A 12843-nucleotide genomic window follows, 5' to 3' on the forward strand; every position below is an offset into this window, starting at 1 on the left:
TACAACCGCAACAACATTGGACAGATGGGGCCCCTACATCTGTAGTAACGCCGGAAATATCCATTGGTTCCGGGTGACTTAAATCGTTGGAAGCTCCTCAAGGCGTCCTTTACCAAAAATTCTGTAATGGTGAGCCTTCGATCAACCACCTTATTCCAGTATTCTAACAACTCGAGCAAGTATGAACCTGATTGGTAAAGAAGCTCACTTGGCCTATTGAAGGTGTGTAGAAATAGAGTTTAAAATCTGTACTTTTAGTTAAATCTGTTTATAGCAAAGATTAAACTAGAAGTACAGATTTTCAACTCTATTTCTACACACCTTTAATAGGCCAGTAGCGAAAACAGGTAACCCAAGCATAAATTATTACATTCGATTTCTATTTCTCCCACTTCATGTAATAACTAATGATAATTTCATTCAAAGTATAGTAATGAAGAAACCAAAGAATCTCCAAAAGAGCTGATGTATTCCATGTGCTTACAATTTGTGCAATCAGAATGAACAATTGTTTTATCTAGCGGGAAAAACAACCGAGGCCTGCTCTTCAATCATGCTGTTAATGATGGTGACGCATTCTTTGTTGTGTTACCATCCTCCAATTTCTCACCACATGTCCTTTGTCAATGTGTTTGACATACGTGATTGCAGGGTTTACAAACGGCAGGGATATAAATATGCAGCCATATATTGCAAATGTGAGGTATGAAAAATACAATATATTGCAAATAGACTACATCTGCCAACGCATGTTGTCCATCTATTGACCACTTCTTCGTGCACTGGCTCTACATCCCAACAGCATGGACCAAGTGCAAATAGGAAAACAAAAAAAAATAGAAACGTTGAATATATGCAATTTATTTTATAACAAACTAAAGGGGCGGCTATTGGGGTAGACACTATGGTCTGGTAATCATTCAGAACGTGTGCTCCAGCAGCAGGCAGGCCATAGTATTCTGTCTGGGATTTGTTGCATCCATGTTCAAAGAATTCAATGCACGATTGCCTATGGGCGGGCGGTCCACCACAGATGATATCACATCAATATTACTTCCAACACATGCCTGCAATGAAATAGGTTTATAACACATTTACATGTATGTTTATGAACTTGTGATTATGCACAAGCCCCTTATGCGGCTGAGGGGAAAGTTAAAACAATACGAAAATAATGCAAGTTTCAACCAATCGCTACCAAGTGTAATGAGAATCTAAATAAAATCTTCGTTCGAATACCTAGCAACATCGAAACATGAATGCTCATCTGCTCATTAAAATAGAAGTTGTTCTTTTCAACACACAGCTGCGATAACGCCCGTGAGGTTAAGGAAGTGTTCTCTGTGGTCAATCAGCTGCTACGGAAACTGTGATATTTCTGATATAATGCCCGATATCGCATGCAATGTGGACTACACCTCTTTTATTTGATGAAAATTATTGAAACTACTGTATTCTCAATAATAGGTGTGTAGACTTCCAAAATGACCATATTGACACTGGAGTATACTCTAAAAAACAAGGACTGGCCAAATCGAGAAGCTTATTTGATCACTATACCGGTATTAAGACACTCGTTTTTTGACAATAATCAAGGCACGATATAATCATATCGAGCAAATGTGAATGGATTCTGAGTCGTGAATGTCTCTTGGTCGTGAGCGCCTCATGAGTCGTAAGAGTCTTGGGGGCCGTGAGTCATGATTTTCTAGTGAGTCGTGATATTTAAGTCGATACATATTTTTAGTGATTTAGGTGGCGTGGTCTTAAATGGTAAAACTAGGAGCGATAGTAATGGAGAGTTCACTTTCTGTGGCATGATTTGAAGTTCGGTAATAGACTATTGCATTTGCTCCGCAGTTTACCTGGAACTTTTAGATGACCAATCTGTCCCATCCAAACCCTATTTAGATCTTAATTGTTATAAAGTTATCTATTACTGCTGGAAATTCGGACAAACCATGCTCGTTACCAGAGAAACTTAAATGGAATGCAAGTAAGTCGATAAGATATTGCAAATCGCTGATTGAACTGGTTTCTTCTAGTAGTGATATTGATGAGAAGGTCAGCATACTGTTGACCAAGATATATAAATCTGCAGGTGGATCAGGTAATAGGAAATTTTTTTAAAGTAAGAACAGGTGGTTCTGCGCTCAGTGTGAGGCGGCAAGGCGACGAATGCTTGCGAAGCTAGGTCTATATCATATATATGATATTTCGATTTACCGAAAGCAGTATGTGGAAAGTAAGAAGTTTTACAGGAACTTATGTGAACGAAAAAAAATAATGTCTTTGGTGAGTTCGGACATTGACAGATTGAATGAGGTGAGAAATTCGGCCGACTGGTGGAGACTGGCCAATGTTTTGAGGAACCCTTTAGAATTGGCAGCAATTCGAATGCATGCTCCTTTTTGTACCCTCTTGGCTGAGGATGTACAAGAAGCTACTATTTTCTGGGCAACGTCCAACTTTATTGGTCATTTTTAAGACTCTCCTTTTGAAATGAGAGAACTGCTATTCGTATTGAGAGACGCAAAACTTGACAAGGCTCCAGGTTTGGACAGGATCCCTTTCGAGTTCTACAAATATGCGCCGGATATATTTCATCAGGAGGTTCTTAAACTTTTCAATTTTATTTTTCTACGAGCATCTATTCCCGTGGCGTTCCGTAGGTCCATTATTATGCCTCTGCACAAGAAAGGTGACGTTAATGATGGATCCAACTAAAGGGGTCTACCGCTTTTGGACACTCTGTATAAACTATTTACGGGTATTTTACTAAATAGGATTGATAGTTGGGTAAGCCATAAGGGTGTAATGAACGAGTTCCAGGCTGGATTTCGGAAAGGTTACTCGACCGAGGATAATATTTTTACTCTAACTAACTAAATTTATGTGTACCAGATAAATTTCAACATCAGAAGAAAAACTTATGCATTTTTTGTCGATTTTTCGGCCGCATTCGATAGGATTCCGCGTAAATCTTTATTCTACAAGCTAACTGCCATGGTCCTCTTAACTGAAAATGGCAAGGATACTTCAAATGATTTATCAGAACAATATAAGTAAGGTGTGGGACGGTAGTCTTTTATCGGATAGTTTCGTGGTAACTCAGGGAGTCAAACAGAGTTGCCTGTTGAGCCTCCTTCTGTTCTCACTATATTTGAACGACATGCACGAAGAACTGCCGTCCGGTTTGGTTATTGAAGATATGGAAATCAAGCTGGTTATGTACGCAGACGACATAGTCCTGTTGGCCGACTCTCCTTTACAGCTGCAGAACATGATAGATGCTCTCCGTAATTATTGCTGGAATGGGATCTGGAGGTGAATCTAACTAAATCTAAGATTATGATTTTCAGGAGCGGCACCCAAATCGACAGAAATCAGCAATGGTCATATGGATCTCATCCCGTAGAGTTAGTTAATGAATATAAGTATCTTGGGATTACCCTCACCTATAATATGTCATTCAAGAAACATCTTGATAATAAATTAGAGGCATCTAAGTTAGCAATAAATGCCAAATGGACACGATATTTACGTAACGACAGAATTACACTTAAGATACAGCAGCAAAGTCGATTTTATTCCACGGTGCTCAGGTCTGGGCGTTCGAATGTTATGAACAAGCGGAGAAACTTTTAAGATTTTTTATTAAGAAGATCCTATTTCTACCTAATAATACCCCAAATTATATGGTTCATCTTGTGGCTGGCCTCCCCAGTATGTATTTTGAAACACTGAAAATGCACTTCAATTACATGGCGACAGTACTATCGATGCCTCAGGATAGGCTCCCCCGAATAGTGGCCAAGAAGATTATTGATGCTGGCATCGTATGGGTAAAAAAACCTGAGGGAATTATCTTCGGATCTAGGGATTGTTATGGACTCCAGCCTTAGAGGCCGAGAGCTAGCTGCATTGTATAAGTCCGTATTAGATGGTTTAATTTTACGTGAACGTTCATTATGGACGGAGAGGGCTACGCAGTGTATATTCCATGATGTATATCTAAATCTCCAATATAAAATTCCATCATAATTTGTGGATATTTACTGGTGGTCTACTCAATATTAATGCAAGATCGTTTAGAAATAATACAGACGGTATTTGTACAATATGCAACTTAGATGAGCCGGAAAACACTTACCACTTCCTAGCCATCTGTCCAATTTTTGCCCATGAAAGAATAATTTGTTTTGGTAAAAATATACCCACAACCAATGAGTGTTATGAAATTTAAAACGGCAAAGACTTCATGCAACTACATACACATTTAACAAATTGTTAGAAATACAAAAGTTTAATACAAAATGAATTTTCTCCTTGAATAATTAATCGAATAATTAAACTTGATACAAATGCAATATTGTAATCTATGAAATACAAAGCCAATCTGACACACAACATATACATACATATGTTATGTCAAAACTAGATTTTTCATAATTCTAATAGCATTATTTTTTTAACAATGTAAATGAGTTATTATTATAATAAAATCTAATCTATTTTTAGTGTCGTGAGCATGATTTCACTCACTCACGCTCTAATACACAGCACGAAAACAACCACATACAACAACGACACGCCCGGCACGGCATAGCTGTGTGCACCACACAAGCTGGAACATTGAGGCCCGATCTGTGTGGTGTTCTTGCTACCGGGCGCGTCCACACGTTGTGGATAGTGGAATCGTCCATACGGAGTATCTGCAATGGCAGTCGCGGACAATCAGCGGTATCGAGTGGAGAGTCTCAATGAGAGGTCAGGTGGCAGCGGCTCTTGCACAAATACTGAGTGCCTATGATGCTCGATATGACAAGGCGAGTTATTGGCGCCATTAAATAACCAATGGCCACTCTGTTCCCGCGGCGATCGGTCCTTTGGACCGGAACAAGCTTGCTCACCTACAGGAGATTGACGAGGATCGCCACCTCCACATGAAAATATGGTTACAACAACAACAAAAAGAACACGCCTCAATCTCATGACAGCCTGTTGTACGTACCGGATTGACCCGATGGAGTTCTTCATCGGCAAGGGCTGCCGCCTCAGTGTATAACACACTGCTACAACAACAACACGTCTAGAGGTTTATTTTATTTCTGTCTTTGTCTCATTCATTGTGTCCATCGTGGAAGGTCTATATTTGATGGCAAACATGATGATAGTTTGAAATTTGCAAATAACGATATCTGTAGAATCTGTGCGGAGATCAACGAGCAAGAGACTAGGATATTTGTTGTGGTCGTGTACCGGATTGAATTTGATTTCTTGGCAGTAAATGGAGATAAAACGGAATGAATGGTATTAACCCCCAAAACCCCCCGTATAACCACCAGATAAAGAAAATGGAGAAAGTTGGGAACCACCATTTTGAGGTAGTCAGCAACTTTATCTCGGCACTGCCGTAACCGAAACCGCAGTGATCGGTACTTTGGATCGCAACGAGCTTGGCCATCTACAGAAGCTTGACGAGGATCGGTACCTCCACATGAAAATGTGGCTACAACAACAACAACACTATACAATACACAGATACTATCTCTATTGTTATACGGTTCTGAGGCTTTATTACTTGTGAAAACAGACGAGGCAGTGCCTGAGAAAGATTCTTCGTAAAATATATGGACCCGTTTGCGTTAATGGAATGTCGTATGGAGTGTCGTATGAATCATGAGCCGAATGACAACGATAGCATAGTAATACGTATCAAAATACCACGGCTGCGTTGACTAGGTCATGTTGTCAGAATGAAAGAAGAAGATCCAGCAAAAAGCCTTTCGAAGGCAAATACGGTGGTACACGCAAACCCGGACGACGAAAAGCCCGATGGAAAGGTCAAGTGGTGGGAGACACCTCGAAACTTGGTGTCAGAGATTATAAAATGAGCGCGCGAGATCGAGGCGTTTGGAACGCTACTCTACGTTCGGCTCGTGGAACAAATGTTCTGTCATAACCAATCGATAATCATGAGAAGGTAAGCGTTTTTATTGAGCTCCGTGAAAAATTAATTAAATATTAAAATAAAGTTGTGTATCGTAGTCCGATCTACGACATTTTTGCGCTGCTGTCATCTGCCTAATAAGCTTATTGCATCTCGTACTTGGATACCACATTTATTTCGTGGTTTTTTGTTCCCATCTCTCTGCGCTCTTGTTGTTGTTGCTGTGTGTTGCCTCGTTTTCCCAGCATTTCATTTGATTTGTTTTGCCATTGCCATTGTTCGCCTTTGAATCATGGTTCCTGCACCTGTTAAACATGCTATTCCTAAAAGCTGGAAGTGTCCTGTTTGTGACAAAATCATCACCCGTGGTGTTTACAGTATCGGGTGTTTTGGCTGCCCCAATTATTTCCACACTAAGTGCGTCAATATTTCTAGTAATGAAATCAAAACAAACAAGTCGTTGCAGTTCACCTGTAAGAAGTGCAGTGGTGATAAAGTCAGTTCTGCGCGTTCCACTTGTGTTTGCTAATTCCACCGTTTTGGGAGGTGCATCACCCAATAGCAGTCAATTTGCTAATGATAGTGCCGGGGAAGCGCGTTCCAGTGGTGTCGGTAATTCCAGCGTTTTGGGGACAACATTATTCAATAGCAGTCTGTTATGTTCTTACGAGATGGTCGATCAATAGAAAGTCGATGTTTAAAACATAGCAATCAATTTATTTATTTAAACAATACTTTAAATGATATTAATGAAAAATAAAAGGTAATTAAGCAAGTATGATGAAATTGTCTTTAAGAGATGTGTATTGGTTGACGGTTACAACTTGACTCAGCGTGTGTGCAGAAATACAAAAACTGTTGAGCCAGCTGCGCTGCCATGAAGTTGCCAGATTGTTACAATAAAACAGAAGATTGTTAGGGTTACCGTAACACAGTCAATCTAATTCTGTTGGCGCCGTGCATTCTCAGAGTGGTGCGCTTGGTCTCCTTACTGGTTTGCAGAGTATACGTGTTAGCCCCTCTGAGCAAGCAGCAGATGATCGTCTCAGTTGTATTCGTGGGCTTTTTGATGACTTTATTGAGTCCATGAAACTAAAATTTAATGAGCAGATGCAGAAATCTTTGCAGGGTTTTCAAACAATGGTGTATGGTGTTGTTGCCTCCTTTCGAAGTGAGTTTATTGCTTCAATTCAGAAAGTCACGTCGGATGTTCTTGTTTGTCAGCAAAATATTGCCAATGTTGATGCTGGGCTGTGTGAGAGAATACGGCAGTTGGAGCAGTTTAATTTGGTTCAGCAAAGACGTCTCAATCGCGCGGATATCCTTATTAGTGGCATTCCGAGATGAATTACCAATCTGCGTGAGTCAGTGATACAAATTGCCCGCTTGTGCGGAGTGCAGGTTGCCCCCAGTGATATTAATCATTGCTGTTATATTTCCGGTGGTAGGATGGTGCTGGTCAAGTTCAATTCCGTTCATAACAGGGATTTGATTATGGCGAACTATTCTAGGCTTAACTCCATCAGGCTTAACGATGTAATTGGTGGCGAGGTTGATTCCCGTGTGTATTTAAATGATCATCTTACCGCACCTGCTTCTAAACTTGTTTTTAAATGTCGTAATCTGCGATCACAAAAGCGAATATTGAGATATGTCTTTATAAATGGAGATATTCCCAAGGTGTGCCTTACGTATCTGGATGGTGACGTTAAAACAGTAAGTGCGACTGAATGTGATCAATTATTTGGAAGTACTGAGTCAAGCAACGCTAATGGAAATGTGGCTAGCACCGTTACCAATGGATCCCGTGCGTACTAGTCTTTTATTTTTATTATTTTGTATTTTTTTTTTTGTATTAAAATTAATTTTTCATTGAGCCTTTATAGCGTTATTAGTTATGAATACTTGCAACTTAGGTAATATTACATGCGATAATTCGTTTTTTCGCTCCTCATTGTGTGCTTATAGTGATAATTTAAATGTAGGGCAATTTAATTGCCGCAGTTTTAACCTCTCTGAGAGGTCATCTAAAATTAACGAAATTAGAAATGTTGTTGTTGACAGTTTGTTAAGTGTAGTAGGTGTTTCCGAAACTTGGCTAAAACCAAGTATACCGTCGAGTCGATTTGAAATTTTGGGATATTCTTTGTTTGTCTCTAAGTCTATTAAGTACAAAGTTGATTATAGTGGTAGTCAATATGGGATTGTTGAATGTTTGTTTGTAGAAATTTTACTTGGTTCTAGAAATGTTCTTGTTGGTGTTGTATATCTTCCGCGGGGAAATTTTCAGGCATTTGAAAGTGAAGTTGCTGATGTTTTGGTGAGATACTCTGACGTCATAATTTCGGGAGATTTCAATAATAATCTTTTTGATTTGTCGTCTTCTTATAGTGTGCGCTAAAGTTGTAGGCGGCTTAATGTTTCAATTGTCCACAACTCTATACCTACTCATTTTAGTGCTGTACATAATTCTACTTCCTTACTCGACTTTGTTCTTGTAAGTGATCGTAGTTGTGTCTGTGTTACTAACCAGGTTGATTGTCCCAGTATATCGGATCATGCGTTTATTTTCGTGTCCCTTAACGTTTCAGTCCTTAATGTTTTGCAGTTCTTTGAGTATGTTGATTATAATGTTTTGAGTTGTGATGATTTGCTGGAAATTGTTTCGTCTACTAATTTTTCTGCTTTGTATTCCACTAGTGACGTAGTAGTTTAGTAGCTGTCTTGGGTCTATCCATAATACGTTTCCTATAAAAAAAGGGTGATAAGGACTAGGAGTGAGGATTGGTTTAGCAATCCCCTCATTTCATATCATCTATCGCTTCGAGATTTGGCTTTTAAATCTTTCTTGGAGAATAGATCCAATGTAAAGTGGCGAATTTTTTGTAGAGCCAGGAATAGAGCCAAATCTGTTATAAGAAAAGTTAGAAGAGAAGCGAATGTACAGCAGTTTGAGGGCAATAAAAGCACAAAGCAGTTATGGGCGTTGTTAAAATCCAATACACTTTGTAGTTGCAAGTCGTATGATTGTGATTTGAATGTGGGGGATTTGAATACGACCTTTAATAGAAACCAATTTGACTCCCAAAGTAGTTCTCTCGGGGAGTATGACTATAGTGGTTTTGCTTTTCAACGTGTGGAGTTGTGGGAGTTGGATAAGGCATTTTCTGTCATTAAGTCCAATGCAGCAGGTGTAAATGGTTTCTCATTAAAATACCTTAAGAAAGTCTATCCTCTTGTGTCTTGTCATCTGTTACATCTTGTAAATTCTATTTTGCTAACTTTTTCATTTCCGTCCGATTGGAAATTAGGCAAAAACAGTCTTATCACGTTCTGAAGGAGTTCCGTCCGATTTCTATTATACCTATTTGTTCAAAGATTGTCGAGCATGTTATTAAATGTCAAATGTCTGGCTATTTGGAAAGTAATCGTTTTATTTGTGATGCCCAGTGTGGATTTTGGCGAGGTAGGAGTACAGCCTCATTGTTATTGGGTTTGACAGATTCTATCCGGTCAAACATGGGTGGATCACGATTTTGCGTGCTATTGTCTTTAGATTTGGAAAAGGCATTTGACAGAGTGGATTATGGCCTTCTTCTTAGTAAATTAAAGTCCGTTTATAAGTTTTCGACCAGTGCATGTACATTGTTATGCTCGTATCTTACAGGAAGGAGCCAGTTTGTTTGTGTTGATGGTAAATTTAGTAGTGTTCTTTCTGTAAGAAGCGGTGTTCCTCAGGGTTCAGTACTAGGTTTCTTTTGTGTTATTTGTCAATGACGTTTTTTCTCGTCTAGAGTGGATTATGGCCTTCTTCTTAGTAAATTAAAGTCCGTTTATAAGTTTTCGACCAGTGCATGTACATTGTTATGCTCGTATCTTACAGGAAGGAGCCAGTTTGTTTGTGTTGTTGGTAAATTTAGTAGTGTTCTTTCTGTAAGAAGCGGTGTTCCTCAGGGTTCAGTACTAGGTCCGTTTCTTTTTGTGTTATTTGTCAATGACGTTTTTTCTCGTCTAGATTGTTGGTGCACTCCATTTGCATATGCTGATGACATCCAATTGCTTTTTAAGGGTGATAACCGATTTTTGAATGTTTTTCAGACGAAAATTAATTTTGCGATGGAGTCGTTACGTGAGTGGATGGCGGAGAATACGTTCAGCGTTAACGCTTCTAAAACCAAAGACCTTTTTTATCTTCGGGCTGTCACAATAATGTTAGTGTTAGACATAATAATGTAGATATAGAATTTGTGCAAAGCATTGATTGTCTTGGTGTTCAGCAGGATGACAGGCTTCGGTTTGATCGGCACGTTGGTTCCGTGGTGTCTAAGGTTAACTTTTCTTTAAGAAGCCTGTATACAACGATTTTATATTTACCGCTCTTTGTGAGGGAGCGTTTGACGCATGCATTAGTTTTGCCGGCCATTTTATATATTGTCTGAAGGTGTACTCCAGTGCGTCGCAAGGGAGCATGCATCGTATTCAGGTCGCTTTTAACAATATGATTCGTTTTGTTTACGGTGAAGGTCGTCGTGTTCATATAACGCCCTATGTGTGTCGTTTTCTCGGTTGTGATTTCCCGTCGTATGTTAATTATCGTTTGCTTTTGTTTCTTGTTAAGTTATTGAAATGTCGATCTCCCATTTTCCTAGTTAATGAATTTAATTTTTGTCATTCAACCAGAACTAATCAGTAGGTTCTTCCGAGGGTAGATCATTTTTTGAGTAGTAATTTTTTTGTAAGAGTTACACGTTTGTACAACTCGTTGCCTACGAATATAAAAGATTTTAGTTTTTCAACAAGATCTTTATCAAATCGTCTTCGTCTACACTTTCAGCGCTTCTAATTTTTGTGTCAAATTGTCAACAACTTTAACTATGTTATATAGTTTTTTATCGTGCGTATTATTGATAATTTATTTATTTTTTGATTTTAGTATTACTTATTGTTTTCCATTTTGTTTAAATCTTTTTTATTGTTAAGTGATCTTTTTTAATTATTTTTTTTTTCAAGCTGTTTTGTTTATAATTCTTGATAATTTGTTTTTAAAGCCAAGAGTATTATTGTGATTTTTTTTGTATATTTTGGTTTAAGTATTACTTTTTTACTTTTTTTATTATGATTTAATCATTTTTTTTTAATTTATTACGTTGATCTTTTTTGAGAAGGATTTTTTTATCAGTTACTGATTATAATTTTTAGTAATTTATTTTTTATTTGTTAGATGCATTAAGTGTTTAATAGGTTAAACATTTTTTCCATTTTCTAAGTTTTCAAGTTTTTTATTTTTAATTGAGTAGTTTTTTAACTTATTTTACAAAAAGTACGTCTTATGCATAGTGTGATTATTTATAGGGCTGATGGATTCGCATTGCATGAAATGAAATAAATAAATAAAATAAAGTAAGAGTCCCTAGAAGCTTTTTCACATGATTGGTTTGAAATTTGACACATAAAGTTCATTAACACCCTTCCTACACCGACCAACACCCACACTAAGATTGGTTCATATAGGTCCACATATCTATTTCAATACGTTGGTACAGCTTGCAACTTGTTTTTTGACTGACTCGGAGCAATGGTCAAAGCAAAGGGTTGTCATATCGAGCAAAAGTGAGTGCATTCTGAAATTTAGATTACTTATACACAAGCAGGGGGTGTCCCGCTTGCACGGATACAAATACGAATACCAAGGGGCCGTGCAATAGGTTCGGCAACGGATGCACCGAAGGAATGGGCAACGGTAGCGCTCGCATATCTTCAGATTTACCTTCAGATTTCAAAAAAGCCCCGCCTAGAGGATGGCAGGCAGACCCAGCACTAGGGGTACCGATGCGGACGCCTAATCCGCCATCCATCTAAAAAACACGATTACAGAAGCATCAGCAAAAAATTATGAAACTGACAACCTTATGGATTAAAAAATATACACAAAATAAATAAAGATATACACAAATATACTTGGGAATCGCGAAAAAAGAAAAAAACCCGAATTCACCCAGAAAAAACCAACATCACCTAGACATGGGCCGTTGCTAGACAATCCCAAAAACCAAGGATAAGCAATGAAACTATAGAGGAAATAAAACACGTCTACGCAACGCCTTGCTTCGGGCAAAATAGGTGCTAAAAAAACAGCAAGCAAGGGCTGAATATCGCGCCTCCGCCTCACTTATCGAACTCCAAGTTCGTAGAGATAACGAATATGCTTCAATATGCTGTCAAAGTCAGTCGAAAATGAAGGTAATATTGGAAACATGCATGGCGTTTACGAGCTAGGAATTCCGTGCTACTTACAAAATCCTTAATTTTTTTCCATACCACTCTCCTAATTTGATTCATGTCTGGTATTGTGTCCCCACCTTAGTACTGGTGTCTGTTACCCGCGAAAGCCGGGCAATGACAAAGGAAATGCTCCAACGTTTCATCATCTTCCCCACATGCCTTACACATGCTATCACTTACCGCACCGATTTTGCATAAGTGAGTTCGTAGTCCTATGTGACCCGTTAGACACCAAAAGCTATACTGACCTCCTTCTTACTTCCTTTTAGTAATAGCCTCGTCCTCTCACGATCCGGATCACCCCATAGGATCGGTCCTACCGACTGTTTCCACAGTGTTACATCCGCGTTTGTCGCCCACGCCCTTAAATCGGACTGCGTCGACTCGAAAGGCTTCGGGTTAACCAAGTTTATCGACTCCGTTATGGTCCAGCACCCAAACGATACGGACATTATCCTCCTGGTTGTTATTGCCCTAACGCGACGTCCTCGCGTTAGTACCATACCACATCACACATACCGTAATAGCCCGGATCCCCGATTGAATGACCTTGTTGTGGTCAGGCAAACCCTGGGTTCTTGATGTAGACCCCCAGGCCCACTCGGTCC

General features: G+C 38.9%; 1 protein-coding gene and 1 long non-coding RNA gene across 8 annotated transcripts in view; both read right to left on the minus strand.

The window, feature by feature from the left end:
• The window catches only part of LOC106085505 (CTP synthase), a 158520-nt gene that overhangs the window by 124209 nt on the left and 21468 nt on the right, over nt 1-12843 (minus strand). The gene's annotated exons all lie outside the window — the stretch shown is intronic.
• LOC106085506 (uncharacterized) lies at nt 842-4371 on the minus strand. Its single transcript, XR_001220957.2, has 2 exons — nt 4154-4371; nt 842-1067 (listed from the first exon to the last, which is right to left on the minus strand). It is a non-coding gene; the product is annotated as an uncharacterized LOC106085506 (long non-coding RNA).

Source organism: Stomoxys calcitrans, chromosome 1 (genome assembly GCF_963082655.1).
Source record: "Stomoxys calcitrans chromosome 1, idStoCalc2.1, whole genome shotgun sequence".
Lineage (NCBI taxonomy): Eukaryota > Metazoa > Arthropoda > Insecta > Diptera > Muscidae > Stomoxys > Stomoxys calcitrans.